Raw genomic sequence first — 25,990 nt, 5'->3', positions numbered from 1 at the left:
CAAAGAAAAAGCAGGGAATTGAGGGTTGTCGGAAAATAATCTGTGATGGAGGGAAGGCGATAGATGCCTGAAGTGTGCAGGGGTTGGGAGGGACAGAGTGGGATTGTTGGTATCAGGAACTGCTTTCACCTCCAGCAATGATGTCACCTGGTCAACCCATTTGTTGCCGTGGCAACCACCTTACATTCCCAGCATACTTTGGTTCAGCTCACACCTTCACCTGGGAGCAGTTACATCACATTTCAAATAAAAGGTAGACATTTTCTGCTCTATTCCTCCTCCTCTTCCTCCTCCTCCTCTCTCTCTCCCCTCCTTCCTCCCTCCTTCCTTTCTTCCTCTCTCCCCCTCTCTCCCTCCCTCTCCCTCCCTCCTTCCTTCCTTCCTTCCTCTCCCCCCCCCCCCCCCCCCCCGGTCTCTCTCCTCTCTCTCCTCCCTCTCTTACGCACTCCTTGTCTCTGCTATTCCAATAAACCTCCTCCATATGAGACCGTGTTGGCCTGTAGTGGTTTGTCCAGACCTGAGCTGCTATTTCCATCCCTGTTGAGATGCTCGCTGTGCAGCACTGAGAAGGATGGGGAGGGATCCGACAGAGAGGATCGTAATGAGAAAAGGCCAGTGTGAGAAGATGACAGAAGCTGTGTGTCTGCAGAAAGGCCATGTGTTAGGAAGGGTGAGGATAATTAGGCTAGGGTTGAGTTATACACAGTTCAAACAGTCTAATGGATGACAAGTTCATAGTCTACATGATGAAGGCCACATGCTCTCTTCTATTTAATTAAAACAGGAATAAAAGGGCCTATTTGAAATTTTTTTGTGGGATTCTTTAAAGTATTGCTGAAATTCAAGCCTTAATTCTAAAAATTATTTTGTTAAATGGTACAGGTTTTGCCTAATCTCTATTAATAGCATCCCCAAGGCTTGTTTACACAGATTTTATGGGGTGTGGCAGCACCTGTGGTCTGACTGTTAAGAGGCTCGGAACTATATGCTAATAAGAAGAAAAAAGCTTTTTCAGAAGTTCCTACAACTGAAAAACATGTACTGCAACAACTAATGGATTGCTGGAAGCCTAGGTTTCATATCTCTCTCTCTCTCTCTCTCTCTCTCTCTCTCTCTCTCTCTCTCTCTCTCTGTGTGTGTGTGTGTGTGTGTGTGTGTGTGTGTGTGCGCGTATGTGTGCGTGTCCGTGCATGCCCACATGCATCTGTCTGTCTTTCTGTGTTTGTGTATGTGTCTGTCTCTTTCTGCCTCTCTTTCTCTTTCTCCCTCCTCTCCCTTCCACTCCCCATTCATTAGATGAAGTAATTTAAGAAGACATAGAACTATTTCAAGGACCTCCCACCTTCCTTCTGCCTTACAGCATAATTACTGAATGATGACATTTTAATGAGCTCGAATCCTTTCATTAGAGATACAATAAAAGGCCGGGATGAAGCCATTGCTCAGACAACTGAGTCAGACTAAGAGTCATTCTCGCTGACTTAGAGTGGAACTAACATAGTAAATCAGACCACATCCTCTCTGTGCAGAAAAGGGTACGATTAGAAAGCAAGGTCAAGAACGTGGAAAGTCGAGGGCTGTGAAGAGGAATACAAATACTAGCAAGCAAGGAAGAACTCGGTGAGCATGGAGAGGATCTCTTTAGTAAGCAGTTCACTGTGGACAGACAGAGGGAGCCTACCGGGTGTGGTCAATCGTGTCGCGTGTACATTTCTTGGTAATATTTAGAGGGCATGTAAGAGTTAAAGTTAACCCTTGCCCAAGGACATGGCAACTTCCTGGAAGGTGGGGAGCTGTAGTTCTTGGGCAATAACAAATCACGTGTTTTCATGCCCCTAAACAAGTTTGAACCAACTATGCCAGATGTGCTTGACCACATGTAGGTGGGAGTACGTAGGCAGGAAATACGTCAGGACATATGCTTGCCCCTGATTGGACCTAATGGGAAGTGAAAGGAATTGTGGGTTTAGTGTTCTTAAAGCCCTACAAAATGTAACTCATGGCCACTCCCTGAGAACCTAGGTGTTTTACTGGCCAGTGTTTAATTAAAACTTGCTTCTAATTTGGCTCAAAATTGTGGAATTGATCTTTTGTGAATTTCAGGATTAATTTAGTCTTTTAAACATTTACATCACAATGCCTGAATGGTAAAGGCAGTGGTACTGAATGGGTGCCATAGATGGCGTCCTTGTGTCTCTTCCGCGCATGCTTCAGTTTCCCACAGTCTCCGACAGTCTCTGCAAATTAATTAATTAATTAATTAATTAATTAATTAAAAATTCTAGCATGAGCCAGAAGCCTATTTCTCTGGTCACTGAAATAGTCATACAGCTATTTTGTGACGTTAACCAGGGGCAGGATGGATAAACTCTGGTTCTCTGGCATTCTTCATGTGCATCAGTAGTTTGAAAGGAATTGTAGTTTCCATTTACAGAACTCTTGTTTTTAAATTTTATCCTCAAGGTGTAAAATGGCTTCTCAACATGATACCATTATGTTGATCTCTAATTAATGTCTCAGAATGTCCACAAGGTTCTTGCTAAACTTACCCATGTGTATAAGTATGGTTTCCCAGAATGAAGTTTTTAAAATGTTTATTTCTCTTATATCTTATATCTTACACTGGAAGACATGAGGAATACCCAAAAGAAATGAATCCAATTCAGATGTATTATACAAAAATGGTGACATCATACTCCAAAAAGAAAAACAAATGTTGTTGACAAGCTTAAGGGTTTGCTAGTCCTTTCAAATAATCCTCCTCGTGCCTCCCAGTGAGAAACTTTGAATGTCTGCTGCAATTCGTTACATATTGCCCAATTCCTGGTGGACTTGTGCGGGGTGTGCAGTGTATTTCTTTGGGTGCATAAGCATTTCTGGACACTTATCATCAGTCATGCCAAGATACAAAAATGGACTAGTTTAATTACAGAGAAGTGAATCCATGCCCATCATATTGGCATTAGCACAAGTCTAAAAACAAAATAATCTCCCTCTATGGAAACCAAATACAACAAGGAAATTCTAATTCGATCGCGTGTGGCGAATGGGCTGTGCCCCACAGTATCTAAAGTGGGCATTTACTTCCCATCGCTTGGTGTGAGTAAGGCATTCTATAGCAGACACTCTAAAGATGTTTGCCTTCAAATTAAGTGAATGGAATTATTAAAAATGTAAATTTCATTATTGTAAGTAAAAATGGTATTTTTATAACTAAAAATGTTTTATCAGAAAACGACAGGGCCTTCTGGACAAATGTGTTGAGATGAACACAGAGTTTCAACTCTTCATTCTTCAACAATCCCCATCATTCTATCGTTGAGGGAATATAATAGTAAAAAAATGAGGTTTTTGTAAAGAGGTGATAAGGTTAAAAGAATGAAAAATGTAGACTGCAGTAATTTGCATTCTTTTTCAGAAAAAGTCTTAGCACTGTGCATGACTGCACTACATATGCATACCTCGTCAGGAAATCCTGTTATCTCTGTCACTCATATGCACACACACTAATTTGTATTTATGTCCGTAGGTAAATACATGTATTTGTGCACATACGTGTGCATTTACAGAACATAACCATTGATCAACCTTCCAAAGCTGTCTGCAGTCACAGCCACCAACATCTCCTACCTCAGGGACCTCATAATCTCCTTTGTGGTCTCACTCAGCCTAAGCACAGAGAATGCATCAACTCTTTTAACTCTCTCTGCGCTCTCTACGCTCTCTATTCTCAAACCTTAGTCAAGTCCAAGTACTCCACTGGTCTCCTGCCTCACCCAGAGAAGCCTCATCTTCACCAACTTTTCTGGACCCACTTCCCATCCTGGTCTTATCTTGCCCCCTGCATCCTTGCTACTCTCCTTAGGCCACTGACTGAAACCCTGTATGAGTCTTGGTCAACTTCCAGGATCTAGCTACATTAACTCTTTCTACCTTATCCCCAAATGTATCCAACACAAGTGCTATCATTTCGTTTCTGTCATTAAAGCCCTTCCAACACATTGAAGTGTATCCTATATACTCATCCCATATACACCTTTCTCTTACTAACACGTTACTTCTTTTCTACTTTTCTATCACTTTGATCAAGCGCTCTCTCTCTCTCTCTCTCTCTCTATATATATATATATATATATATATATATGTGTGTGTGTGTGTGTGTGTGTGTGTGTGTGTGTCAATCAGGTAAGAGATTGTGAGGTGGGGCTAGGAAATATCTTTTAGGGAACATGAAGTCACAGGGCTCTGACAATGCTCTTGATGTTAATTCAAATAGAAGTAACATGCACATGCTTAATTTGTGGGGACTTGTTAAGCAGTACACCTATAACAAATCATTCTTTCCATGCATATATTGTATTAAATAAGTATTTTCCAAATGAAAAGGCATTGCTGGCCAAGAAAGAAAATGGGGAAGTCCCCAATGTCTGAATCAAGTAGGGGAAAAAATGAGGCCAAAATCAAAGCCGCCCTGAGGATGTTGGCTGATTCCAGTGATGGGGAATAGCTAAGTTCTCACTTCAATAGCTGCTATGTATAGGGAAGATTCTGGACTTAATGATAGACCCTACCCAGCAAGCTTTGGGGGATAGTGGCTAGAGAATAGCCACTCCCACCATTTTGGAAAGAGAAGCATAAGGAGGTTAATTTGTCTTCATTTTAACTTAGGGAACAGATAGTCAAAGTACAAGTTTTGGTTCACACTTAAAGCTGTGTGTGGGATATAAGAAAGGCCAAAATGAGGAAGAAAAGGGCCACAAGAAGCATCCCAGATTGCCATTAAAGCAAACACACGTCTATGTAGAGAAATGCACTCCTAGTTTAGGACTCATCATCATCATAGGCTGAGTTCTGAGGGTGAGCTCAAAATACAACAGTTACACCCACACGCACAGGATCTCACACTGTACCACCCTTCCATTTGGATAAACATGAAGTGAAAAGAAAAATGTCTACCCTTGGCAGGTAAATTCTAATTCTGATTAATAAATCTTTAGCTGAGGTGGATGGCAACTTCTCTGTACCATTTTAACGTGTGTATTAGTTGCCTTCCTGTGATGTGACAGAAACACTATGACCAAGGCACTCAGGGAAGAAAGAGTTTCTGGTGCTTACAGTTCTAGAGGTTTAGATACCAAGAGGACCATCAGAGCACTGCAGCAATGTTTGCCAGAGAGAGAGAGAGAGAGAGAGAGAGAGAGAGAGAGAGAGAGAGCTGTACCTGGAATGGTAGTACAAGGCTTTGAAACTCAAAGCCTGGCCCCAGGTATGCACAGTTCCTCCATCAAGGCCACATCTCCTAGACCTCTCTAAATGGTGCCACCAACAAGGTGTTCAAATGCCTGAGATGATATGGAACTTGCTGTACTTAGCATTTCCTCAAAACACCATTGTGTGATACTTTGGAAACAGGTTTATTTTCAGCACTAGAAATATGAATCAAATATAGAGTCAGAACTCATAACTGAAAGTTTTCAATCATATCTATCCTTTCTAATAAGATCATAGAATTTGGGGAGACTTCTTGATATTATTATGTCAAGGTCTGGCAAGACAAATGGCTAAAACAAAAGTCGAGTTCATTTATAATAGGAACCATCCCATAAAACCTAAAATCATACAGCCTTAGTTTCTCTATCTTGGCAGAGCACATAACTTCTCCAAGCAAACCTACCAAAAAGCTGGGAATGGGTATGCAATGTCTGTCATCAACACAGACGCCTACTCTGTCTGCTTGCACCCTACGTCCAATACAAGTGACCTTGCTGACATCTGACCAGACAGAAAGTGGGGGAAAATATAGTTCCAGCGAAGTTGCTTAGATGCTGGGAATAAACATTCGTAAACTGTTCCCTTTTCAGCACGAATAACCATAGATACGCACGAGGCAACACAAGAGGCTAAAAACAAGCACCACAAAGATAGCAAGACTTATTAAAAGGACAAACAGCTGCGAAGAACTCAGCTGCTGGGTCAGGGCTCTGCGAACCCGGGAGGGCTTCATGGTTTTGTTCTGTTGCTAATGATTTGAGCTTTGCCTGACCTGTGTTGATAACGTTCATGATCATAATTACATACATAATGTAGCTATGGAAAAAAATCACTTGAAATAAGAAATCATCTTTTGTTTTCCATGGATGAAAAGGTTTGGTGATAAGGCTTTCAAGTTTTTCAACATTTCTATCTTAAGTCAGAATTACCCTAGAACATTCTAGTCTTCCTCATGTTCTCGATTGTTTTAAAAAGGTTTTAGTATCTTTACATTTATTCCAAAATACTTTACATATGAAAACTAAGCAAAATTTTTAATTGGTATTTAATGCAACGAAAAGTTGGTAGGATGACTGAAATCCTCCTAAAATCTCAAATTATTAAAAACTCAAGCTGAAAGGTCATTGAAAAATCGGTTTGGAAACTCTAAAACCCAGATCAGTTTTCAAATATTATTAGTCATCTATGAATCCAGCACTGTCGCTTTGATGCAGCACTACATTGAGATTACAGCCTTTCAGATCAGGTGACCTCTGCCGGTTTTATATCCACTGTTTTGAAAATGAAAAGTCGTAATGATTTATGTTCCCAGGACTGACCGCACCAAGACCCCAGAGTTCTGTCTCAGGCAAATACACTGCAGAGACAGCAGGCCTAACGCTATTTCTTTACCTCCAGAATTCAAACTTGCTGTGCCTGGGCTTCAGTGCTCAAAGGCCGTCTTTCACGTGCTTTCTTTGGTTAACAGTTGTTTTAGCAACTTAGAGAGAACACTTCAAGCCGCTCTGTGAATGGCTAGTTTTATTTAATAAGCCCAGAAGTTTTGGGGGTGTTATGTATCCTCTTGGGTCAACCTTAAATGTTTGCTGTTTGTTTTCTCCAGGACTTTGTTCATTACATTTCATTTTCATATTTCCTGCATAGAGCTTTTCATGGTGACTGCTTTTATTTCAGTGTGTGGCAGACGTTCATTCTATTGCTGTTCTGTGTCCCCTCCCTCTCTCTTTGACCAATTTAATCACAATTCCTTTATTTTCTGTTTCGTTTTCACACCATCTACAGCTCATCAGCAGTCTAGTCATTCAGTTCATGCCGTTGTTCATGTGATATTGATCCCAATTGAATGTCAATCATCCTACATGCATTTATCTGTTCATGATTCTATGTTCAGTGCCTAGAGCACAATAAGTCCTTAAATATAATTCATGTTCTTAAAGGCCTAGAAAACTCAGTTTTAGTAGGATTAATATTTGGGAACATGCAAACATTTGGTCTAAATATCAAGAATTGCTATCAATATAATTTAAAGAAATCACTATGTTTGCTCAAAACCATATTAAGAAACATGACATCATCCCCTGGCTACTTCCCCCACCTCTGTTCCTGCCAATGGTTGAATTAACAGCACTGAATTCTCTTTTAAAATATATAATAAAATGCATATTTCTAATCATCGCTATAGTATTTTTTAGAATTCTTAAAAGAAGATATAGCTGTTTCTTCAAATATATATGCCTTCATGTATAATATATATGTATTATCTTCCTTCTTGTTTCACTTAGACCTGTTACTGTCTGATAAGTTGTCAGACACAAATAATCTTAAATGGCATTAAGAAATAAAGTCATCTATCTTAGAAGTCATGAGATAAACCAATCAGCAAGCACATTCACTTGTTGCTAATGATCAGATTTATCATGATGAGGTTTCTACTGATTTATCTTTCAAGTTATATGATTCCGACCATCCTTGCACAAAGCATAATGGAAAAAATAGTTATTTCCTTTGGGGGTGCTGGAGAGATGGCTCCCTAGTTACAATCATTTATTACTCTCAAAGAGGGCCCTTGTTCAGTTTCAAGCACCCACAGGGTGTCTTATGGCGATTCATAACTCCACTTCCAAAGAATAAGATGCTCTTCTCTGGCCTTCAAAGGCACCAGGCACATATAGGGTGCAAAAGCACATAGGCAGGTGAAAACTCTCATATAACATAAAATAAATATATTTTTAAATATTTAGTTTTTAAAAAATAACCCTAAGAGAGAAGATGAAAATAATTATGGCAGGATATGTCATAGACTATTCTTTAAGTGTCAAGAAACAACTAGAGGGCAGAGACATATTTAGATGACCCACAAAGTAGACAATGTAATGTTCAGCTTAGATCTAATAATCTCCCTGAAGATGTATCTTTTCCAACTATCTCAATAAAGACTCCTATCAAAGATAGTCAAGGGCAAATAAAGAATGACTGGCATTAAGTTTCTTTCCCAAGTCTGCAGCAAAGCTTCGTGGGTAATAAAACAACTCCATCAATCTAATGTTTCACCAAACATAGATTCCATGGAAAATAACTAAAAAATGTCCCCTCCTGACTTTATGTGTTTTAGTGTATAAAAAAAAAGCCTTTGTGAATAAGGAGAGCTATACATGAAAGTAACAAGAAATGTGAATATGAAATGGACAGGTCCATGTGGGCTTTAAACTATGTGGGCTTTAAACTCAGTCAGCTACTATGGTAACCACGAACTAACATGTCTCTAGTCTAGTGTTGTGCTGGCTAGTCTTATGTCAACTTGGCACAAACTCAAATTATCTGAAAGAAGAGAACCTCAATTGGGAACGTAACATCCGGCTGTAAGGTAATTTGTGACTGACCCAGGAAGGCCCAGCCACTGTGTGTGGTGCCACCCTTGGGATGGTGGTCCTGGGTTAAATAAGAAAGCAGGCTGAGTAATCTATAGGAGCCAAGACAGTAAGCAGCACCCCTCCATGACCTCTGCATCAGGTCCTGCCTCCAGGTTCCTGCCCTCTTTGAGTTCCTGTCCTAAGTTCCTTCTGTGATGAACAGTGATATGGAAGTGTAAGCCTTTCCTCCACAACTTGCTTATTGGTTATAATATTTAGTCACAGCAGTAGAAACCCTAATTAAGGCAGGGGCGATAAACACTGAACCATGGAGGCAAAAGTGTGTATGCTTTCCTCTTCCTATAACTTGCTTTCATTTCTTTCCCTATTGTGAATGTGGAACTAGGAAAAAAAAAACTCAAAACTCTGCACATACTGACTCATATCTGATGTTCCTCTGACTTGACTTTGGTTTAACATAAATCAATAAAAATAATTTAATATATGTATACATTAAATAATATTGGTAATGTCTTAATAAATTAGAAAACATTCAATGAATTACTTCTAAAATAGAACTAGAAGACATGAGAAGCAATGGTTTACAAAGCCAGAGTTTTCAACTTACTGTCTAAGCCAACATATTGGCATTTTTTATTAATTTTTACAACATTCTTTTCATGATCTCTCATACCTCGCAGGCCTATTTTAGAAGACCTTCCCATAAAAATGTGGCCCAGCCCAATGACCCTTCTAGATTCAGAAGAGGATGTAAGCTTTGACAGAAGCTGTACCTTCCTCAAATGCCTCCATCCTGTGCTCTGACCCCTGCCAGGGCCCTTTGTAGAACTTGAGAATGCGGGATAACTTGGTGCCTCTGCCCATTCTGTTTCCCATGTATAAATTAGTCCTCTCATAAACCAGACCCTGCCCTCAAGGCCTAGTTGAGATTTGACACCTCAAGAAATTTTTCCTTTATCTCTGCTCCCAGCTCTCCAACACCAAGCCTGGGGTGACTGCGGTGTCTCCAAGCTCCCAGGGCCCTTTGTTCTCACTTCTGCTTTGCTTTCCAATTAATAAAGAATAGAGTTCGTCCAAAAATACAGCAGTTTGCAAAGAATACACAAGAATATCAGCCATAGATACAACTCTCACATAGTAATACATACTTGCACTGCACACTGGGCTACCCTTCTCTTTCATTATGTGAAGATTCATGTTGATGGAATTTCTAAGAAATCCTACACCTCCTGTCACAATAGTTCACAAGGTTCTGTCTTGAATTTTCCCCCTAAAATCACTGCGGCATTAAGATTAGATTGCTTTTTTTCTGAATAAGATCAATTCTATTTAAAAAAAATACAACCAGAAATAGCAACGATAGTGTTTTCCACCATTGTTTTTAATGTGTCTCCTTTTTTAATTAAGTGCTTCACCATCCTCTCTACTGCGAGAGATTTTATTGGGTACCTTTGTAGTCTCTACAGTTTCCGTAGAAACTACAGTTTCCTCTTCCTGGTCCTGCGCTTCTCTGAACCATTCCATTCCCGATAATATGATTGCTTATTCAGCGAGGTAACTTCTCCTGAATATCCCTCACCATAAGGCTGTGTTCCATTCCCTCGTGGTAGAAGAGCATGGCTACTTCCAAGACTTAACTTGCCTTGTATGGGCGTTAAGTTACAGTTAGAAACAGACATGGTTTCTGCATGTGTGGCAATTACAACCTAGAGTTTGTGTAATTTAGCCACTTTAAAGGAAAGGGAAGAAATGTCATAGCTGTGTCATAGCGTATCCTGGACAGGAAGACCTGTCCAAACTCTGCATTCTTGGGGGGGGGGGGGTGTGAGAGGAAATCTGAAAACAGACAGAATGGCTCCAAAAGATGTCTTAACACTTAAAGAAACAGCCGAGTGGGTACAGAAAACAGTTACATCCCAAATTGGTAAGTTCCAAAGCTTTAAGATCTGTTTGTAAAATGCACAACTCATGGGGAATTCATCTCAAACAGATTGAAGGATAATTAGGGACGGTCAGGAGAATAACTGATTACCTATTAGAACAGGTATTTTTATAACCATTATTTAAGCTTGTTTTTGAGTAGACACCTTGAGATCTTCCATGAACTGCCATGTTTACATCACCAACATAATACTGTTCTTGCTTTCCCCACAAACCTCCATTCGCTTTTGGCCCTTGGTCTTGACATCCACAGCTTTACTCAGCGTGGTCCTTTTCACAAACCACACCACTCACGAGTTAAGAAAACAGACTCTGCCTCCACCAGATCAAGCACCCAGCGGTAAGAAATTACCGTTGCTTCTAACTGTGATTCAAGAACATAAAAAAACTGCTCTCAATTAGCCTGAGGTAACTACACCTACTGTCACCCTGCTTGGCTTACGGCAAAATTAGAAACTCTTGGCTCTACCTTCCTCAAATGTGTTTCTGCTTGTTCCTCTACAGGAGTGTTCCCTGTAACCCAGGGACAGCAGAAAAGTACTAACTGTTTTCTGATCAGTGTATAGTACACTTCCAGCTGCTGTTTCTAATAGATATAAAGGTCTTTAGCCTCCCTGGCATACAGCACAAAACAAACCCTTCTCAACAGGACCTTAAGAATGTTAGCGACTAAGGTATTATTGTTCTCAAATGACCTTGGTTGGAGGCCTAGACCACTCATGTTCATTAAAAAGAAAAGGCAGTGCAAAATGGGAAAGTTATGCTGGTGTGTGTGTGTGTGTGTGTGTGTGTGTGTGTATCAGAAATGTCAATGACATTGCATTTCTTTCAGATGGGGGGAAATTTGTCTGTGATTAGCTGGAGGATTTACTGATAAGTTTTCAAGCAAAGGAGGTGAGAGGGAAATGTGTCATGTAGAGCCATCCACATAATATATCTCAGTTCTTTTCATCCCCATAACAACACTAGTCATTGCATTCGATACACAAGAAACCTAAGCCCCAAAGGACTCAAACATCTTCGATGATTCACACAATGTTTGGAGAAAAGGAGACTTCAACCTGAGCCTGCATCATCCTGCAATCCCACAGTCTTCCCTTTAAATCTTCATTCCTTTCTCCAGGGTGGTCTCTGGCAAATTCTGCCCAAATTTAATCTAAGCCCATCATTATTTAAAGGTCAAAGCCTGTCTCTGTTCAGGCAGTAAATCCCAGACAAAGCCCATGCGTGCCCAGCACTAGCTGCTTGTTTAACCTGGAGACTACAATAACAGCCCCTCTGGAAACTGGCCAGGTCTTTAGCCTCCCTGGCGGGCAGTGCAGTGACTCAGATCAGATCAAAACAAACCCTTCTAAACAGGACCTCAAGAAAATGACTAAGGTACTATTGTTCTCAGATGACCTTGGTTGGGGGCTGAGACCACTCATGTTGATTAGAAAAAGGAAAAAAAAATAATGTAAGATGGGAAAGTTATGTCTGATAGACTTCGCTGTTTTCAGTATTTAAAAATAACATTTTTTTTTTGGAATTGTTGCCTTTGTTTTTGTTTTTATAGCCTTATCAGTCTGGTAAGTGAAAGTACTCCTTTGAATCTTGTTTCTTCCTCTTCTGAAGGACAATAAAAGCTAAGCCTTCAGTGAAGTTGCCCTCTGAAGGCCAGCGGGAAGTGTTTGTTTTGTCTTCTGTGTAAAATCGGAGCTAGCAACCAAAAGAACTTGATGTCCCCATGAAAAATGCAAAGGATCACGGCAGAGAGCTGATAGCAGGTCATTGTGCGTGCATTCCTCACGGCCCCTCACAGTGCTGGGTTCCGAAGGAGAAGACATTTCCTGCCTCGGTACATAGCAGAGGAAGACAAGTGTCCTGCAATGACCTCAGAAGACTCTGGCAGGTTTTCAAAGACCTTGAGCAGAATTTCCTCAAAGCTTCCATCAACCCAGTGAGCCTCTGTGGTATGGTGTGGAACACATGCGCGTCCCGCGCATTCCACAGGATGGACGAGAGTTGCTGTAGAGGGTCATCTTTACAACCACTGGAAACATGTTCGCCAGTGATGCAGAAAAGGACACCATGATCTACAATATGTTCCTCCAACCTTCTTCGCTCCTATCCAACTACGATTATTGAAGGCAGACAGTAATTTACTAATGCCCATAATGCTATAGAATTTAATATATCCTGTCATTGAATGAATAGTAGTAGTTGACATTAGTCAAGCACTTGCGGTGCCTCTGGCACTAAGCATAGACATTGAGGGAATACAAAGCAAGCAAGTCAGCCATCTTTCATGGGGCTGCTGGTCTAATCCTCATTCTGTGAGTCAGGACTGCCAGGGAAGCTTTAGCATGGATCATGGGTCAGAGGACACACAAAGCACATACAACCAAGACAGGGCTAGCTAGTGTGTTTTCCATGATAGTGAAAGGAGTATGGAGCTCAGAGGTAGAGAGACCCATTTCTGAAGCCGGTCAGTGATGGTTCCTACGCAGCATGGCTTGCTTGAGGCTCAAGGAAAAGAAAGTATCTAGGAAGACTGGATAAGTAAGTGGGTAAGGGCCACAGAGAAGAAACACACCACTCAGGCTGAGCAGCCGGCCTTTATCCCATTAGAGTGCTGTTAGAAGTCTACACAGACTCCAAGTGTGCCCTTAACCATTATGTTATCTTTTGTTTGTTTGACTGCTAAGTTTACTTCCTAAGGAAGAGCAAAGAGAAGGAAGAGGCCACATGTGTTACAAAATAATGAGAGAGTAGAAAGAGAAGAGAAAATTAACCATGAGGTGCATGCACGATGGGACAATTACCACAGTCCACAGGGGACTAGTCTCTTGAAGCTCAGGGAAAAAAAAAGAGAGCTTTCCAGCAATGAACATGGGGGCTTTCTTTGTCTACAGCTGGTCCTCCCTTTGGCATTTTGATCTAAGTCTCTTGCCCCCCAGTGACTTGAATTTACATTTATAGTCCCCATGCTGGTCTCTGGGCTGTACATGGAAAACTCATTCTTTTTCTTTTGCTTCTACTCAGATCACACACAAACACACACACACACACACACACACACACATTTGCACACACAGATATTCACACACACTCAGAGACACACACACAGATACACACACAGATATTCACACATGTACACACACAAACACACATACACAAACACATACAAACATACACACACAGATATTCACATATACACTTACACACAGACACACAAGCACACACAAACACACACACAGATATTCACACATGTACACTCACACACAGACACACATACACAAATACACACATACACAAACACACACACAGATATTCACACATGTACACTCACACACAGACACACATACACAAATACACACACACACACACACACACACACACACACTTTGTAGATCCTTAAGCAAAAATGTGAGTAAGTTCTCAATTACATCATCTCTTAATTCATGGGGAAAGGATCAATGTTGGATCTCCCAGAGCTACTGCTCATCGTTCTGGCTAATTTTTACCTAATTGCTTTGCTCTATTTCAGGAAAGTCAGTCACTTGCAACCCTCCTGAGAGCCTGAATCCTGAACCCTGACTGATACCAAAGACACTTAAAGCCTTGTTCCCGGGAAGAGGGGAAAACTCTGGGGTTGTGCAAGAATAATTTGAGCTTTGTCCACCACACGCCAGTGGAAAAAGGAACTGAGGATTCCAAAACCGACTTTACACATACTGTCAGCTTACTTACCTGATAAGGCAAGAAAGGATCACTTATGTTTCTGGGAACTGATGGTAATTTAAACTTTTTTTTTCAGACTGTTCTGTAATTACCTCTCAGTTTTCATGAATTCTGAAACATGTTTTTTGTTATTTATAACCTATTTTCCCTCACTATTCATAAACCAGTGAAAACACAGCTCTCACAAATGAGTGAAAATCCAGACAGGACCTACTTGTTTAACTCAATATTTTGATTTGATTTAAAAATCAATAATTTATTTTAACTGAATGACAGACATTTCGTTCCCATGTACAAAGAACTCAGAAATTCCACCCTCCCTCCCACATCCCGTTTGCTCACAAAGATAATGGCTGCATTGACAAGAACTGTTTCCAGTTTCTGTCAAGGGTCACTTTAGAAAGAGTTCAAGAAAAAAAAAGCCTCACACTTACTTTTAACTTAGAATATTTGAGAATGAATAATTAGTTGTTGGCCTCAAGGGTCTTTTTGTTGTTCTGCAAATGGAAACCTTGGGAGGACTGGGTCTATGCCAGTGACACAATGGCTGGTCAGATGCAGAAGAGCAAGGACAAGAATCTAAACCTAGTCCAGTCCTCAGGAGCTCCAAGCTAGATGGCTTTGCTCCTGTTTGGTCTTCCTTTCTCAACTGCGTATGATGTCTGTAAAGCTCCTTACACTGAGATCATGTGTGTCGATAATACTGTGCCTGATACACAGGTCTAGGGGATGACGTCCCATTGAGAAGAGTGACATCGTGGTAGAGAGGTCATGACAGGAGCTTTGGAACCACCCTTGACTTTGAGTTCAAGCTCTGACATACAATGTAGTTTGACCTTCCTGAATTGTTTCCATATCGATAACTGTAAATTCAATGTCCCCCATTGTCAATGCTATATACATACAGTAGGCCTGCTAAAAATACAACTCCTTGTCCCATCTCACCATTCATCTAATATTAACTAATATTTGCCTCTTGTTGGATTAATTAAATCCAGGGGTATTGTCTTCATAGATGAGGAACGCTTTGCAGGACCCTGTAAGCACATGGGAGCACAGAATTACCCACACATGCTCTCGTGAGTCACTCACTCTGACTCTAGGCAGAGACAGCAAGCAGAGTCAGTAAGCACTGTCATTCCAAACACAGCTTTGTCTGGAGCAGCAGCTCTCAAGCTTCCCAAATCTGTGACCCTTTCATATAGCTCCTTGTGTTGTAGGGACATCCAACCATAAAGTTGTTTATGTTGCTACTTCATACATGTATTTTTGCTACTGTTATGAATCTAATGTAAATATTCAATATGCAGGATACATGGCTCCTGTGGAAGGGCCATTACACACACATAACACAACAACAACAACAACAACGGGGTCACAACCCACAGATCACTGGTCTAGATCTTCCCAACACCATGTTTTATGCTTAAATCACAAGTGAAGAAGCAACAAAGTTATGTTCAGTCTTTCAGTTTTCCAGTGAGCATATGATTAGCAGAATAGGCCAATGATAATCAGAAGCCCTGACCCAGTGTGGGGACCCAAACACACTGACATCCTCCTGAGGCCAATGTCTGTCAAAGACACTCAGTAGGAAGTTGATAATGATGAGATCAAGGAAAAGAAGTACCTCAGTGTAGCCCAATGTACAAGATTCTCCATAGAAAAAAAGAAAATGCTTTTCTATCCTTTGATAGGTTTCAGGATAATCCAAGGAAAGATATAAACTAAAATAAAAGTAAAAAATGTAAATAATTCAACATCATTCACCCTTAAACACAGTTCATTAATCTACTATGGGGGAATTGCAGTAGGGCTTAAGGTCCCAATAGTTGCGAATATGTGAACCTTCTTGGGTTGTCAACTAAATGTCTTTATTTACTTATGGTTTTCATCCACTTCTAACTCTTAGGAAGAACTCCTACACACACACACACACACACACACACACACACACACACACACCATACCTAGTGGGATTTCTACAATAGAACACTATAACAGGTAGATGGGCCCTGTTTTATGAGACTGTACCACCAAGTTGATGATGCCAGGTCCTTGCTCTTCCAGATGATGCTAGTGAAGACCTGAAATGGAAATCTGGAGATCATGGGTGAAACATTTACAAGTGAAAACACTACAAGGTAAAAGTTACATGTGCCTCAATGAGGAAATTATTCCCCTTGGTTCCTAGTTTCCATTTGTAACATTTTAAAAGCCTCTGGCTCTCTAAGGTTTTACTCTAGATGCTAAAAAGTTAACTAAAAAGTTAAGTCTCATAGAAAACTGCTTTACTTTTTAATTCCTCTGCTTTCACAGTTGAAACAGAGAATTTATATCAGGAGGTGTATCAAAGGAATTTAAAAGATGCTGACTGTCTAGAGGCTGGCCTTCAACTCTGCAGCACGGTGCGAATCCTAAGTGAATTAATACATATTAGGTCTCCTTAAAAGAGAGTTAAAATATACTTAGCAGCTCAGAGGTGGTTAAACAAAGCACCATTTTTACCAACAGAAATTTGGTCCAGGTCACAAGTCATTATTCCAAAGAACAAGCCCCAAAAGTTAAGTCTCCCCGAGATGTGACAAGAGTCATCCAAGAGCAAAGTTGGGATGTTGGAAAGGAGAGAGCATAGATCTGTGATTTCCTATGCTGAAACAATTGAAAAGAAAGACAATTTGTCTGACTATCATATTCCCTCTTAAAAATAACTATAAATGAACCATTAAATAACAAATGAATGGGGCTGGGCACTTAGCTCAGTGGTAGAGCGCTTGCCTAGGAAGCACAAGGCCCTGGGTTCGGTCCCCAGCTCCGGAAAAAAGAACCAAAAAAAAAAAAAAAACTATAAATGAACCATTAAATAACAAATGAATGCCTCCAAGTACTAGAGTTGCTTTAGAAATTCTATCTTCATGAACTCTACACAGGAGGGAGGATCTTATATGTTGGTCTTCTTAAAGGCTGACACAGCTGTCTGCTTCACTAGGAAACACGCAACCTGTTTGCAAAGTACTTAACCCGCTTCACTTAGTTCACCAACTTACATGTAGCAATGGGAGCTGAACTCAGCTCCATAGATAGTTCTGCCAGAGACAGAATCACTCAGGTGCTTGCTGTCAGTGCCTGAGGTGGCCAGACGGGATGAATGGCAATCCCTCCAAGAGATGTCTACAGCCTAAGCTCTGGAACCAGCAAGCATGCTACCTTACAGGACAAAGAGGTGTGGGTCTCCATGCTGGAGGTTTCCATGGAGATCCAGCTAGGTGTGTGGTTCAGCAGAAGGGAAGAGAACTGGGCAGGTGTTGTTCTGCTCTGTTTCAAGTCGTGCTTAGCCAGCAGGGGACTGACTAGTTAGCAAGGGGTGCAGAAGGGGTTCTGGTGGTGATTTCAGAAAAGCAGATCTCTTCCCCAAATGGTGGTGTTACAGCTAATTTGACAGAAGCTCTCAGACAAAGGAGTGATCCTTGCATACCTTTAATCGTGAACATGATTCTTAAATACAGTTTTTCGATCGACCAGTGTCTGATAGCAGGTACTTCCTATTGGTTTGGCCTGAGAGCTTGGGAAGACCTCATCTGCATATTTGGAGGCGGGCTCCTGCTTCTATGACTCATCTGTCGAGCCTACATGACCTGTGGAGGAGAGGCTGGGGCATTGCCATATGTGACCAGTCTGTCTCAAACCTCTCTACAGGGGTCTGTGGGGGCTGCAGCGAGTGAGGCCTTGATCTCCTGGGAGACTGGGAATGCACCTGCCATTCCTTTTAGTGTCCCTGGGGATTCAACCTATCTCAACCAGGAATCAGGTTACCTTTCACAGCCCTCCTCCCCACAAAGAGGGAAGAGATTGTGCTGACGTTATGGTCGTACATTGCCTTCTTTTAAAAATAGAACTACTAAGAATTACTGGAGTGGCCCAATGTGATTTCAAAGGTCCATAGATTCCCCCTCCTGCTGTGGTTTAAAAGAGAAGATGGGGATGCAGACAGACTGTAGAAGCTAGCGAAGGTTCAGAAAGGATTCCCCTCCCAAAGTGAACACTAACTTTAGTCCATGAGGTCTGTATTGGACTTTTGAGGCTAGAGTGGTATTGAGTTAAGTTATAAATTTGCTGTAGTCTGTTGCATGACGTAACAGTAGTCTACTACAACAAAACATAAGACCTGTGCGTTTTGCTTTCATAAGTTTTAATAACTAAGTTTACAGGTTTTAACAATGGGAACAAGCCAGAGAGCTCAGCAAGTAAAAGTACTTCTCACCCTACTTTATGAATCGAGTTCAATCTCCAAGGCCCCTGTGGTGGAAGGAGGGAATTCATGCTGCAAGTTATCCTCTAGGACATGTGCATCGTGCTGTTCATTCCAAGCTTGGAGCATGTCGGTCTCCTCAGGATCTTTTACAAACGTGGAATATTCAGAGTGCGTAGTGGTTAGGTTATATCAAAAAAAGTCTCAAGAAAAGCCCTGGTACAATTGTAAGCTGATAGAATCCTGTCTACAAAGTCCCTTCTCTAGCTCTGCTCTGTTGAGGAAACCTCCTACCTTGCTTTCCCCTTCAAGGCCAATATGGAAATCCATTCCAGTCAGACAGCCCTGCATTGGAATACTCATGGCGGCACTGACTAGAGCTTGTAATTTGGTCCATGCAAACTTCAGATTGCTCTTCATTATCCATCTCGACTCAGCACTGAGAGCTTACCAAGTTCAAATACAGTGACGCGTTAAGGCTCTGTGCAATGCTCAGTTCGGGAAAGACATCATTTAAAGCGTTAGCTTTAAAGACTAAAATTCTTTTTCTTTTAAAGTCATGACTACCCGGGGAAAGTAGTGCTCCATATTTAAGAACAGATTCTTTTTAGATTTCCAAAATGCCATCACTCACTGAAGAAGAGCCTCCCTCCAGTGAGAATGAATGAGGAAAGAGATTGAGGGGAAGTGAGGCAGACAGCAACACTTCCCAAGAGATTTCTGATACCTCTAGAATCTTCTTTTTTAACATGATAAAAGAGAATTAAAAATCCTATTTCCAGTGTCCAGTCAAGAACGTGTATAGTTACTTCCTTTCTGAGATTCTTGTGTGAAAAACAGATTTTGGACTAAGTTCTGTATTATGTTTTGTTTTAAAGTCAGGCAGCATAGTAATCTCCTAAAGTTGGACAAACTGCAATCAAAACTAAATACAAAGATGAGAATCGGTATAAAGGGGGAAAAATTCGTGGGTAATTGACTGATGTTGTAAGGGCTGAGAGTTTTTCCTATCATGGTGGACAAATATAAACACAGTTACGTGAAACAAGAATAGCTCACACTAAATGAATCATTGCCTTCCCAAAAATATACAATTATTAGCTTCCCAGAAACTGGATACGATGTTAGCGAATTTGATAAACGATAACTTGGTAGGGATATTACTTGATATTTCAAATACAGAAGCAATTGACAACATTGTCTTTGGCCTTCAGCCCACGGAGCTGGATGCCATCTTTGCATCTGGAAACAGCCATGACTGAGTATGCGGGGTGGGCTCCCGGGCTACCTGGGGACCTGGTCAGACATTCAATGTGGAGATTACTTGCTATACATGTCCCTGCGGACTGCTACAACCAAGTCCCAGAGACCTTGAAACAACAGAAATGGATGGTCATGGCTCTGCAGACTTGGAGGTTCATCCTGACGGCTTGAGCAGATCTACACTCTCTCTAAAGTCTTCCAGGGAGACTTTCCTCACTTGTCCCCAGCTACTAGAAACATGTGGTGGCATAAAACCCAGTGTGCCTGCTGTGCACGTTAAGTGGTCTTCTCCTCCCACTTCTGCATCTACAGCGGCCATCTTCTGAAAAGGACTTTAGTCAGATGGGACGAGAAGCCTAGTCTATTGAGTATTACCTCTTCCTGAGGAAGCACATTTGTGAGGACCTCAATTCCACATTCAACTGTAGTTTCAATAATCATGTGTTATATGACTCATAATGTTCATGAAGAGCAATGAAAGTCTACAGTATCTCTTATTATTTCTCTGCCCCTTCTTTCAAACCTCCCTATGTCTGAGTCATCCCGCAGAACTCACAAGTCACACAGGATACTAATTCTCCTTCTCCTCTTCTTATTTTTTACCTATTCCGATCCTCTCTCAGGATAGGGCCAACCTAAAGAGTGACTGAGATGCAGGGGGACACTGGCTGACTGAGATACAGCCGACCTAAAGAGTGACTGAGACACAAGGTGACACTGGCTGAATACTTCTTATCCAGAATCCTTGGTGTCAGAAATGTTCGTGATTTTAGGCATTTCTAAGATTTTGGAATATTTAATTTACATAATGAAGATATCTTAGATTTAAGACTTAATACAAAACATGAAATTCCTTTATTTCATATTCACCTTATTCACATAGCTTAAGGCTAATTTCAGGTTGATTTCTACTGTAGCTATGTTTCCACAGTGACCCGCCGTATTCATGCAAGGGAAAATGTGACGTTTTACAATTGTGGCATCATATTAGTCCTTAAATATTTTAGGTTTTGAAGCATTTCAGATATTTGTGCATGCATGCATATATACATGTGTCTGCATGCATGCGTGTGTAATGTTATACATATGTGTACATGTGTCACACATAATCCAGAGGAGGACATCAAGTGTCCTGGTCTGTAACTGCCTTATTTCTTTGAGACTGGAGCCTGGAGGTGAACTGGTAGCCAGAAATTCCCAGTCACATTCCTGACTCTGCCCACTATAGCACTGGGGATAAAGGTATGCAGACAGCTACCCTAGGCTGTCTACATGGGTTCTAGGATTGAAGTAAGTTCCTTGCCTTGCTGTACAAGAACTTATGAACTGTGCCATCTCTCCAGCCCCAAATTTTGTAATTTTTAGGTTAGGAATGTTCAACTTGTACTTGCTTATAGGTATTAGGAATTTCCCCAAATTTTGTTGTTATTAATGTTTCTCTAGAATTTTAATATATTTAAGTGTCTATGAAGGCAGTAAATGAAGTCATTTTTGACAGGGCTGTAGGATACCTTCCATATACACATCTCGCCACACTGCCAAGGATAAGCTCTAGCTGAGCACAGTGAGGGACTGAGGTCCTTAATTAGTTCCAATAGTTTTATTATTGATCCTTGAAGATTTTTTATAGGATGATGTCAACTCTCTATATTAACAGTTTGACTTCAGCCTTCCAACTTGCATATATTCCTCCCTTCGCCTATCTCACAGCTCTCTGTAAGATTCTCAAAATCTAGTCCACGTTAGAAATGACACTTCTACCCTCTCTGAGATTTTTAATGAGCCAAGTTTCAAGTCTTTCACTATTGAGTTTCAGGCACATAGATTTGCCAAAAGGCTGCAAAATGATCATCTTTTCAAGATGCTATCTTGCTAGCTGCTTGTAAAAAAAAAGTTCTCTTATAGCCATATTTTTCTGAGAGATTTCATAATAAAAAAGTGTTGGACCAGGTCAAGCTGAATTACTTCCAGGTTGTTACCAGCGGTTAACAGCAACGAGCATTGAGCTCTGCACAGTCAATAGTTTAATATGTGTTTGCTGAGTTAAACTTACCTGAAAACAACAAACACTGAAAACCTAGAATCACATGTCAAGGGACATTCTTTGAATAAATTACCTATAAATATTTATTAGGAAAGGTTGGCTTCCCCTTCCTGCCGCTACACAAGCCATATAATTCATAAAATAAATAATCAGTTACATTAAATAAAATTTAAATCTGGAAGAGACCGACTCTGACACCTGGGACTGCTAGTAAATATCGTTGTCTAAGATCATTCCTGAACTTCAGCAGGCTTCATCAAAGGGAAGGCTGAGAATACAAAGCCCCCGCTCAAGACCTTCTGTACAGATCTGCAGCCTCAGCAGCCAAGGCTGAACATGAAAGTTCATGTTCATATATTTTAAAGTCTATCGACATCAGAGCAACATTTTGCAGTGGGGCTCTGCGGCTACCCCCAGAGGTCTATATTTTCCTCCTGGGCACATCTGTGGTCTCTCTTGCCAGGTCTCATGGCCCCAGGTATGCTATTTTCCTTTCAGGCATCTTAATTGGACCTTGCTGATGAAGAAGAAGAAAAAAAAAGGGTCCACAAGGGAACATGCAGTACAAAATAATATTTGTCTCTGATGTGGTAGAAATAGAAAATTACACAAACAATTTGGGAATTATAGGTTCATCGCCACTGCCGTAGAGAGTTATAGACCGTTTCTCACCCTCACTTATCTACTGGTTCCCAGTTGTGCTTAAGCCAAATACTTGGTTTCTTTGCATGTTTCTCTGACTTCCACCGCCCAAGCTTGGACGCTCAGGAATGCCAGCTGGGAGTGACACTGGCCAGATTTGCGGTGAATACCTTTGAGGGTAATAATATATGTTTACATGTAACTCATAATTAATCGCTAAACTTCCTTTTGGAAAATGAAAACACATTTCAGGGTATATTTTACTGTCTGGGGGGGCAAGAAATGACAGGAAAAGAAGAGAAGCAAGCAAGGGGGGAGGGATGATTGAAAACATTTGACTTGGCTCGAAATAAAAGTACATATTTCACACATATTTTTAAAGCAATCCCAGAAGACAGCCTGACTTCGAACACACTGAACAGGAAGGCGTTTACTGTTGGAGGGTTTGCTGAGCCCTTCCAAAACACACATTCTTAATACCCCTGAGCTATTGGGAAAGAGTTGGGGTGAAAATATTTAATTTATATGTGCAGTCTTGCTTCCTGTCTTATCTGCCCCCCACAACACACACACACACACACACACACACACACACACACACACACACACACAGAGAGAGAGAGAGAGACAGAGACAGAGACAGAGACAGAGACAGACAGACAGACAGAGACAGACAGAGACAGAGAGACAGAGATCTGTTTTTTCAAACCTTGTGAAAAATGATAGGAAATGGGTTCATCCTCCTCCCCCTTTGCTGACCCAGCTGTACCTTTTACCACAATTTATAGCTCACCTGGCTTGACGACCAAAGGGGGAGGAAAAGGTAAAGATGGATGTCGAACACTCGTGGTTGCTGTGGAAAAAAAAGAAAAAAATCTGGGTGGAGGAAAAGCTGGCTGTGGTGTACATATCAAGGGCATGAGGGTGTGGAGGAGGGCTTGCCTTAGCCTTCAAAATGTGTGCATTCAGTAGCAAGCATTCAAAACAGGTACAGAGAGGGGTAGAAAGAGCAAGAAAGAATTCTCTCGGTATCAGATGAGTGGCTGAAAACACCTGAATCCTATAAAATTTCCAAAGAACAGTGTTTGTCCGCTCAAGTGGAATTTTAAAGTATTTTGAAGACGAGGGGGGAGGAAACGATTTAAATAATTAAGATTCTAATCCAAGCAAAAGTTCCCCCCCCCCAAACCTTAACTATGTTAGAGTGCTTCATAACTTGGCTTAACATGGAAGATATAGCCTCCATATGAAATGAGTTCCAGGTGGGTGTGCTTTCCATAGTATACCTGCCTCCTTGTTGTCATGTTTTGATTTCTTGAGAAAATGGAGTCGGCGATCAATAATAAAAAATTTGAAAGACCACTTGAAGCCAAACGGAAATCCAGCAAATTTGAAGTTCAGATTTCAAAAACTCTTAAATCCAATCTAATTTTGCCAGAAAGTTGACCACACCCTATGGAAATCCACCTCAGGAAAGGCTTTGCAACTGAGTGGTTTGTTTTTAAAACTTAAGGAGAAAATCGGTAAATACCTCAACTCCAGTGAATGTTTCAACATTGGGCCTACAGCTGCAAAGCTGTGTTCAAGCTTTCCTCACACATCAGAACAACACAATGCTCTGAGTAGATTACTGTCCTTAGCATTACTTCTGCCAACAGGGGCTTTAATGTCTGGGGACCCAGTTTGCACTAAACTTAAAGCAAGACAACATACCACTGGGACCGTGATGTGCAGTCACCAACATGCTTTAAATGTGGCCCCAGTGTCTTCTGTTAAACTAGCTCTCCCTCAGGCCGATTTTTACATTTCTGTTTGGGAAGTCTTCAAGCGCCACACAGACACAGATGGATAGATAGCATGTTGACCCTGGACAATCTTGCAGGAGTGCACATTATTAATTTTTATCCTCGCAACACATTATCGCTGGGGAGTCTTTCAGGAGAGGCCTTGGGAAAGTAGATGGCTGATCGGTTTTAAGGTCAAACCGAGCAAATCGTCCATTCTGCAGAGTAGTCCAATTCCACCCTGGCCACTTGCAATCATGACTAAGGCTGTTGTCTTACCTGGTTCTCTGTCACTGTGTGATGAATCTGTTGTTCGGACCCTGCACCTCAGCCTAATGAGATGCTGGCGTACATGTGCACACACCCACACGAATACATCTAGCACCCATATACACACAGACGCCAATGCACACACATATAGAAGAATGTATAGTCATTCTATCTATCAAATTGCTTTTGCCAAAGCTACTTTGTGCAGAAGTCAAGTTGTTCCTCTCCAACGCTCATTGTATAATTAGCAAAAAGAAAAAAATGAGAAAAAAATATAAATTTTTTCATAATAAATGTGAATTATCCAACTGAAGTTTAACTACTACAGACATCGAATGACTGCCAAAAAGGGACAATAGAGACTGAGAATTTGGCAGTCATGGTTAATCCATGTGGGCTGGCAAGAGAGAAACTTAGCGGAGATGAGAAGAAGAGAAAAGACACAAGTGAAAAGATAGCATCGAGAGGCAGCCCTCAGGTGCTGTTTCATTGACTGTGCATTTCCCCAAAATATGAAACCAACTGTAGAGTTAGTCAGACTTTTCTTCTTGCACGTTTTTTTATCTTAGTAAGGGGAGAAGAAGTCTGGCATGCATGCCAGTGTACCTGCGTAAGTCACTGGGGCAAGTCGTAGGAGTTGGCTGATTCTCTTCACCATGTGAGTCCTGTGGATCAAACCCAAGCCATCAGGCCTGGTAGCAGGTGCCTCTACCCACTGAACCACCTTGCCAGCCCATGGTTGCACTTCTTGTTTGTAGTCTCAATATGTGTGAAACTATGTGTGGAACTGAAGTGTCAGAGAAGTGGTATAAACTTTTCGGAGGTGGGGTCAGGGTATAGTGGGGCTACTCTGGCCAAGCCTGTGACTGGTCTAGATGCCACACCTCCTTCTCTTTCTCTCACCTAGTCCTCAGCTGACAAGAGGTGACCAGCTTTGTTCTATCACATGTTCCTGCCATGATGTTGTGCTGTTGTGATGTTGTGATGTTCACCTCAGCTCTAAAACAATGAAGCCAAGTAATACCCCGGAGTCCAAAAGAGAAGAAACTTGTGTCTGTCACAGATTCAAATATATCAGTTCACCTTGTAGTTGAGACTGGACTGACTGAGACCACAGTAGGCAGAACCTAACATTGACTTAGTTATGAATATCTCTTCTACTGAAACCTTATGTCTAAATGAAAAATTAAGGCTAAATATTTATTTTTTTTGTCAAATATTTTGTCACAGCATGGGATTCTAATGGCAAAGGACTGAACACAGTCCATCCCACACATGTTCAACTCTTAACCAGGTACTCCATTCTCAAAGACGAAAGTAAAAAGTACATCTTTTAGAAGTATTAAAGGGGATCATTTGAGTCCAACACGATGCACTCTACATTTTGAGCCATTTATGCAGTGAAATAAAATAGATCACAATACTAAAAAGT

General features: G+C 41.1%; 2 long non-coding RNA genes across 3 annotated transcripts in view; one reads left to right on the top strand and one right to left on the bottom strand.

Annotated features, from left to right (window-relative positions):
- LOC102553457 (uncharacterized) overlaps window positions 1-25,990 on the bottom strand; it is a 127,289-nt gene that overhangs the window by 41,294 nt on the left and 60,005 nt on the right. Inside the window, exons 2-3 of one of the 2 annotated variants that reach the window (XR_010062811.1) lie at window positions 23,298-23,357; window positions 18,479-18,701 (exon numbers count right to left, since the gene is read on the bottom strand). This is a non-coding gene — a long non-coding RNA (uncharacterized LOC102553457). Of the gene's footprint in view, window positions 1-18,478; window positions 18,702-23,297; window positions 23,358-25,990 lie in introns of those variants that run through there. The other variant, XR_010062810.1, reaches the window with a different exon arrangement.
- Window positions 160-12,772, top strand: LOC134484969 (uncharacterized). The gene is made up of 2 exons (XR_010062812.1): window positions 160-253; window positions 12,198-12,772. It is a non-coding gene; the product is annotated as an uncharacterized LOC134484969 (long non-coding RNA).

Source organism: Rattus norvegicus, chromosome 1 (assembly GCF_036323735.1).
Source record: "Rattus norvegicus strain BN/NHsdMcwi chromosome 1, GRCr8, whole genome shotgun sequence".
In the NCBI taxonomy this organism is placed as follows: domain Eukaryota; kingdom Metazoa; phylum Chordata; class Mammalia; order Rodentia; family Muridae; genus Rattus; species Rattus norvegicus.
The sequence above is the reverse complement of the archived record's forward strand: the minus strand, read 5'-3'. Positions and strand labels throughout refer to the sequence as shown.